Raw genomic sequence first — 8593 nt, 5'->3', positions numbered from 1 at the left:
TGAGAACCATATCCATCTTCCCATTCAGTGTAGTGCTTATTTGTTATCTTAGTTCTCAGCAAGTGGAAGCACAGTGTACTCATCTGATGACTAAGCTCAGGAAGTTCTCCTCCCTCTCAATATGTTATATCAACTTGCTTTTTTCCCCTTCTTTGACAACAGCACTAATGCTTCTATCTGACCCATTGGTCAACACTAGCATCATTTCTTACCAAAAGCCCTCATTGGTCATGTAATTCTATATTAAATCATATTTAAGCTTTGTTTCAAACAGAAAATCTGATCATTTCATTACTGTTGCTAAATACTATGAAAGTTTTCTGAGTTATTCTAATAATGAATTTCTTAGTGTATTTTAAAACATCCAGAGTCCATATGTGCCTCCTCTTGGTGTCATTTTGGGTAGTAACTCATCTCCCACCATGAGGCCCTATAGGAGTGTGATACTGTTTTGTTAACCATCTTATTCTTAGTGCTCATTAGAACACTATGTTCCAAGTTTGCACTGATATTTAAAGGAGGTGTATGTCTTTCTCAAGCTGTACAGCTTAAAAAAATTTCTGATATATTTAAATAACCACAAGGTAGCAGGTAAAGACCTGATAAAATATCTAGAATAAACTAGCAACATCTCTATCCTAATTATGGCCCTGACATATTTTGGATGATCCAAGCTGAGAATGGGGAGAAGACTTGAAAAGCAATGCAGTCTTTCCTGAAAATATAACTGGACAAATCCCCTAATTATTAGCCTGGACTAATTGCTGTTTCACAAATACTTTATAAAATAAGAAAAGTAAAAATGGTGAAGATTGAAAAAGACAAGAAGAAAGAGAGAAAGAAAGTAGCGGTGAAGAGGAACAACCAAGTGTAGAAGACCTAAAATCTCACCTGTCACAGGAAATACTTCATTAGAGAAAACATAAGCCTACCCCAGTAGAGTGTTTGAAAAACAAAATCAAGTCTTGTTTCCTTTTCTTCTCAAAATTATTTTCTTTCTTTTCCTTCATTAGAATAGGTCTCGAAAAATATTTCTATCACTGAGAACTGGAGGAGAGCCTGACATTTCTGATACAGAAAGATGCCATCATTTCATGCTTTTGCAAATACATACTGTGAGCAATCAGGAGAGAAAGGAAATTAAAAACGAATTCTGATGTATTTTTCTCTACTCATTTATTTTATCAGTCATCTCAGTTACACACTGAATAACAACAGGGCTTGATAGACATGTATAAAGGGGCCATGCTTCCCTTAAAATCTCCAGAAAGATGTAAAAGAAATACAAATAAGTATGCTCAGGAGGTAAGTGTACTATCCTACTTAAAATCTTCCAAAATATACTACAGAGCCATGTTCTGTTCTTCTAAATTGCATCAAGTTTGTGCTATTACTTAGCACTTATCTGAACTACAATTATTAGACTAGTTTATTTGCTTGTTTTCAAGTAATTAATAAAGCCATTATTTCATAATTTTATTGACAAAATGAATCGTGTTATAGACAGCAGATTTAGAGTTGAATTACGCCAGCTCAATAAAATATAATAGGTAGAATCCTGTTTTCCTATTTTATAATGTTGACATTCAAGGAGACTTAATTTTTTTCTGCTTTCTTTATTGATTAATTTGGTTAGCCAGCGATTTCATAATATATACTGATTTATTGTCTCTGCTCCAATTTCTCCTATCTCCTTGGCATTCTGCTCAACAATCCACAGCCCCACATTACTCCCAGCTTTTTCCCCAGATTCATGACATTTGGGATTGTTCTTGGACTCTTTTAGTGTGATCAGATCCATCCATATAATTATTGGATTTACAACTGTCTTTTGAAGCCTAATTTTTTTTAAGAAAGCTAAGTTTTGGGGGAAAAAAGATTAACACAATCAATGTGTATATTTAGAGAACTTTATTTGAGGTATTCACTTGACAGAGATTTTTAAAATCTTTAAGCATTGCAAATCCGCAGTGTAGTCTCTTGAAAAGGATACTTGTAAGTTTATGAAGAAATAAAGCATTTTCAAGTTTTACTGTTTTCTTAATCTTGGACACACTATACTTGGATGTATTTTTATTATTTCTGAACTACTATGAATACTCTAATTCACACACAGACTCACCTCGAATGAAAACTAACATGAAATTGTTATTTTGTATTTGTATGCATTTTTCTAGTGTGAATTAAAGTAGAAAAGAGTGAAATAAACATTCAATAGAGGATTTTAAGGAATATCTGACTAACTATGATTTTACAAATCTGTCATTACATCACTAGTAGCATTGGTTGACAATCATGTATTATTTGAAACCTGAGTTCTACTGTTATTTTTACAATTACATGCATGTTCAGGCCATTTAATGTCATATCAAATTGTGACATCTTTAAATTATGAACACTAGAATATATAACAGGTGCCCCAATTACTTTTTTACTACTGTGATAGAATAATGTTGGCTTAGAGTTTTGAAAACAACATGACCAAGGAAACTGATAAAAGAAATGTTTAATGGCCTTACAGTTTCAAAGGATTATGGTTCATGATGACAGGGCAAAGCCATAGCTACAGAAACATCTACAAACTTGCAGCTTGCATATTGCTTCATAAGTAACAGGAAGCATAGGAGAGAACACAGGGAAGACTTTGAAAACTTAAGTTGCATCTCATTGATGTGTCTCCTTCAACAAGGGCACATTTCCTAATCCTTCCCAAATAGTTCCACCAACTAGCAGGTAAGTGACAGAGTGCCTAGATTACTACAGTTCAGTGATAATTCTGTGTAATCAGGACTAATGGAGCTATTAAGGAATTAGTCTCACAAACACATAAGAAACAAATACTGCCTCACTCATAGATGATTTCTCCTTTGATTGTTTAATGCTTAAAAATGCTAAATTCAATAATGTAATTTAGGTGTCAGAAGTTTCAAAACTGGAAGGTTTATCTTTCCAAGAGTTTCCAACTTAACTTTCTGCTGCAGAAGAATAAGCATCATTCCAGGGATGTTTACACCTGAGAAGAACAATCTTTCCTTAGGGCAAAATTCTCACTGTGATTGCTAGGGCAAAGACAGGGTGGTACTTGATTGGCACCAAGAGACATTTCCATGATGATTAAAATATTGATTCAATTTATTATATCTGAGAAGCAATCCTTTCCTTTTACATCCACATCACCACTCTTTTTATACAAAATGGCTCATGCACAACTTAAAAAGACGAACATACTTCTGATGATGACCAATAGAGATATCTCAAAGCAGAAATACAGGGGCCATCTGTTGAAAACATACATTTAAAAAATCCAAAGCCATTAAGACCTTTCAAATACTTTACTTTGTTAATTAGGGTGAAGCATCCCTAGGAGTGTGTCCTAGAGAAAGCAGTAGGTTCTAGCTCATACTGGGCATTAGATGCCCAAAAGAAGCAAGACACAAAGGAAGGAGATCCTGGATTAGACTTACTCGGATGCAGTGCAAGGACACACAGAGGAAAGCTCTTCTGACTCCTTTTCCCTGAACACAGAGCAAAGACTGCATATTCTAGGGTCTTGGTTTGAATTGAGTGACCAAGAAACAGAGTCCCTTTAAAAGCATGAGCATATGAAGAAACAAACCATTTTTGTTTTTGTGTTTTTCCAAAAATAATTCAAACATTCTTAGTACCTCAATTCTCTTTAAAATATAATATTTTTGTATTTATCAATGATTTTATTTGTTTACATTTCAAATGTATCCCCCTTCCTGATCTCCCCTCCATGAACACTCCACCCCCATCTCTTCCCCTTTGCCTCTAAGAGGGTACTCCTCCATCTACCCATGCACTCCTACCTTACCCCTCTAGCTTTGTCCCTGTCTGGGGCATCAAGCCTCCACAGGACCAAACACCTCTCTTCCCATTGGTGGCAGAGTAGGCAGTCTTAACACAATATTTTTAAATTTATTTTTTTTGAGAATTTAATTCATGTATATAATGAGCTGTTAGCATATCCAAACACCCCCCTCCCCTAGAATGAGTACTTGCTTAGGGTCAAATTATGGGTGAATCACAAGTGATGTGTTATTCATTGCTAACAACTTGATGGGCACATGCTATTAATACTCAAATTTACAGAAAAGGCAGTGGGGATATCAAAGAGAAGTAGCAGTTACACAGCAAGTTTGTGGTCACACTCCACTGGATCTACCCATCTGCATAAGTGGAACTCATGCAGAGTATTCCACAAAACACTGCACTATTAATTTCACTAACCCAAAGAGAGAGTAAAAAGAGCAACTGGGAATGTTACCAACAGACTTTACATTTGCTTTAGACTTACAAAGCTTTACTATGGCATCCTCACTGACGCTATCTAGCAGCAAATGATTGCCTCCTCTCTGTACTAATTTATAAATGAGTGTCCCTTGGAAGATCACTTGGCAAAGCCTCCTGACAGATTATTAAATTAGTGAATGCAGATAAGTGAAGACAGTGCTTTGGGGGATGTCTTATTTGGGAAACACTGTGAATTAGTTCTCACAATATTAAACATAGCATGGAAATATCTAAAGCCAAGAGTAGTGCACATGTGTAATACCAGAACTCTGGAAATAGAGGCTAAGAGATCAGAAATTCAAGATATTCCTGGGATACTTGCCTAGGTCATATGAGACTATGTTTATATTAAAAATGAATAAATGAATGAATGAATAAAAGATAATAGGTAGATTATCTGATTGAATGAGATTATTTGAATAATATTTTCTCTACAAACCTATATACACATGCACACCACACATGCATACATTTAAAGCCTTCCTCAACAGAATCAATGCAGTAATTATAAACACTTTAGATTAATTGAATTTTGTCTTTTCTGCACCATTAACTTTATTCCAGGCACTCTGTGTATCATCACACATTAATCCATAGTTAAATTAGAGTATCCCCAATTTAGCTTTACTTCAGCACAATGAGCCCTGTAGAATCTATGCATGACTCTGCATTGAGTGAAATCAGCAGAGATTGATGCAGATTAAAACAGAAAAGTGTTTTACCACTATAAATTTCAAATCACTAACTTCTGAAGATAAAACAAGACTTGAATGCCATCTTTTAAGATTTTAAGATTGTATTTCAAGGCAGCATGGGACTAAGAATGTTGTATGTCCACTGAAAGAGCCACAGCCTATATGTAATTAAAGCGGTGGGTGTGCAGAGTAGTAGTCCAGTCATGTACTGTTACTGATAACAAAAATGGAGAGAATTATAAGACTTCTAAGAAACTCTTTGGTATACCAAGTCTTTGGAAGTGTTGTATGAAATGTGTCAAAGAGAAACTTCATTCTCTGTACAGTTCTGTTCAAAGATTTATGGCTTCATCATTCCTGTGCCTAACATTTTTGTGTTATGTATGCCATGTGTCTCCATCTTTGGACCTAATGTGAAAACTCACACTAATACATTCCCTCTGTCAACAATTGTAGAGTCCCTGCTGGTAAAGACAACATTACATACTGAGAGGTATTTTGCTATACTGTACATAGACTATCTACATGTAGGTTTTGTCTAAGTATCCACTGCAATTACTAAATAAAATATGTATCCTGCTTATATTTCCTAAAAATTGTGTGCCTCAATTAATTTATAATTAAAATATTAACAATTATTTGTATTTTGCAAATGGCAGAGTTTGATTGAAAACCATTAGATAGCCATTCATCTCTCTTATGAATAAAATTCTCCCTTGGAAAAAATTGGTACTGAATTTCTGTACTGTTGAGTGTGATAAAAGGGTAGATCATTAAATGAAATTTTGTCAATCTAGCTTTGTAAAAACAGAAACAAAAATGTTAAAACTCCTAACCTCCATTTTGACAGATGAGGAAGTTGGGGAAAGCTCAAAGCTTATGATGGTGTGAGGTAAGACTGAGAACATTTGTACTGATGACCAAGGCTTTGACTCTTATGTCGTTATAAAGGAAAACCAATTTATTTGAAGAAGAAGAGATATGAAACTTAAAATCCTAGATCTTCTCTTCTTCCACGGCAAGTACATAACATTCTCCATCCTCTACCTTCGCCACTATTAGAAAAGGGTGTGTCCGCCTCACAGGCAACACCCAATATTAGAACATTCTTGGCAGAGCTATGACACCCCCCCCTTTGTTCAGGATAGCACCAGCTGGAGAATTAGTACAAACCGTCATTCAGTTTGAAGGGGCTGAAGACACTTCAGGAACCACATTAGTTACAATCTTCTCCAAAGACATGTAAGTAGTATTTGTCGAGTGCCTCTCCAAACAGGAGTATGATATGAACAGAAAAAAAAAAAGTCAGTTACATTTAAAAGGAAGTAACAATACGTTTTCACTACATCTACACCATAGGTTTGAGACTCTGTCCTGGGCTCATGGTCTATGACACAGGGCAATAGAGAACATTGTTTCGTACCATGTCTCCCTACTTCTTTAAAGAATAAGCCTTTTATGTTAGCCATTGTACTGTAGGCCTGTCAGCACAGTACTTTGGAGGTATACTCAGGAAAATCAGAAGATCAAGAGCATCCTGAGCTACACTATGAATTTGACATCGACTTGTACTGCAAAAGATCTTGTGTAAAAGAATGAAACAAAGAAGTAAAAATAACAACTCTCACAACAACCAAACCAATGAGAGCTTCTGACTTATCCCTCCTAAGTCTTATTAGTAAGACAGTAATTTTCAAAAGTTAAAATGATTCTTTTGTTTCATAATCATTCCACCAAGATCAAATTATGTACTATTTATAGATATAAAATATGAGCTACAAAGCTTGTAACACTTTTGTCACACTGAAGGAAGAAATCCAAAGAATTCTTTGGGGCATTTCAAAGTACCATATTAAATAACAAATTTTAAATGTGGAATCTATTCTAAGCAAAATATTTGAATTCATGAAAACCTATAAAAAGCTTTTGAGTGATAGAAAATTCTATTAACATTTTACTCACTTCTACAATGAAACAACTAAATGTCCACAGTTCACTTTTGCTTAATTAGATCTACATTTTGGCTTTTATTTCTATAATTCAATTATTCATGTACTTAAATGTCTATACAAGATATGTTAAATACCTATCACATGATTATATCAACAAACAAAGCCACCAGGATCTTACAATTAGGAAACCCTTCCAGTCATCACCTCATATTTTCCCTCTCCTTCCTGATAGTCAAATTCCAGTGTTGCTGTAAACACAACTTGTACTTATAAAACAACTAGAATCATAAAATAAAAAGTTAAGTCTTCTGAATTCATAGACAGCATTTTCTAAAATTTCTACACCAGTTGTTTTACTATTTTATGAAATTCTTATTAACATCCTTCCTTTCAGACTAAATTCCTTCAATACACTGAAGTTGAAGAGAAGACTCAAACTATGATGTAAGACTCCATCTGAGCTCTGTCTTTTTCTGAAGAGAAATGTAGGATGAGTGACTGGGGGTGAGAGAAAAGGGAAAGTAGAGAGGTGGACAGAGAGTCAGGGAGGAGAGGAGGGAGGGGAAACTAGTCAGGATGTAAAATATACTACTACTACTACTACTACTACTACTACTAATAATAATAATAATAATAATAATAATAAAAGTTTGTGTGTTTTTAGCTTATTATTGTGAAGGAGGAACATCTTCCAACTGTCTCTGATAAGACACTAGGAGAGCCAAAGCTCACTTCCTGGTACTAGCTGATACTCTGTATAGTTCATTTCACCCCATTCATACTTGTAAGAGCCACTTGGCTTTATAATCTCTACTGGTAACTCACTGTGGAAAAACAAAACAAAAGAAAACAAACAAATAACACAACAAACATAACTTAATTATTAATATCCAAGCAAGAAAAAGAAATATGAGAAAAACTAAACAAAAACAAACAAAATAATATTATATGTGTCTCAATGTCAAGAACTCAACATTGTATTTGTCACAACAACAAAAATAAAACCATTTTCCTGAGTGAAAATAACTTTCTTTCTAAGAACACATGTCCCATAAAAATATCAGTCTCTATTTCTCAACTGTATTCTTATTACTACATAAATAAGTAATTGCTTTATCTTATTTTTCCTGACAGTAAATCCATGAAAACTGAATATAATACTGTGAGCACATGGCTACAGATTTCCATAGAATCAAAACAGTAATATATAGAAACATAATATCCAGAAAGTTCACCACCAGAAGCTCCATCGTTTCAGAAGTCAGGGGACCTAACATGTTTTCATACCTTTTAGAGCTATTTTGTTCAATGTCTAAAAATAAAATGACTAAAGTAATTTAAAGCTAAAATGACTATGAAATATAAAAGGTACCACCAAAGAGGCTTTGAAGGAGAGAATTGTTGGAATCCCTTGTCAAAGTAAAATTCTTCATCTGCATGTGACTATCATAATAACAAAGCCTCACAAGCAGTCCACGCTATACTCTGAGAACATATAAATCTAGATGGCGACTTACAAAGAATCTCTTCACATCTGACACTCTCCTAAGCTCTTCCTAAGCAAAGACACAGTTATATTTAGCACTGGATAGTGCTGACTGCTACTTTCTTTTTCTTTTTTTTTTTTTTTTT

At 34.4% G+C, this 8593-nt stretch overlaps 1 long non-coding RNA gene across 1 annotated transcript in view; it reads left to right on the top strand.

Annotated features, from left to right (window-relative positions):
- The first annotated feature begins 6163 nt into the window (after positions 1 to 6163).
- Positions 6164 to 8593, top strand: part of LOC116073013 — a 22795-nt gene continuing 20365 nt past the window's right edge. Inside the window, exons 1-2 of the long non-coding RNA XR_004111635.1 lie at positions 6164 to 6251; positions 7356 to 7405. This is a non-coding gene — a long non-coding RNA (uncharacterized LOC116073013). The remainder of the gene's footprint in view (positions 6252 to 7355; positions 7406 to 8593) is intronic.

Source organism: Mastomys coucha, unplaced genomic scaffold (assembly GCF_008632895.1).
Source record: "Mastomys coucha isolate ucsf_1 unplaced genomic scaffold, UCSF_Mcou_1 pScaffold23, whole genome shotgun sequence".
Taxonomy (NCBI): domain Eukaryota; kingdom Metazoa; phylum Chordata; class Mammalia; order Rodentia; family Muridae; genus Mastomys; species Mastomys coucha.
The sequence above is the reverse complement of the archived record's forward strand: the minus strand, read 5'-3'. Positions and strand labels throughout refer to the sequence as shown.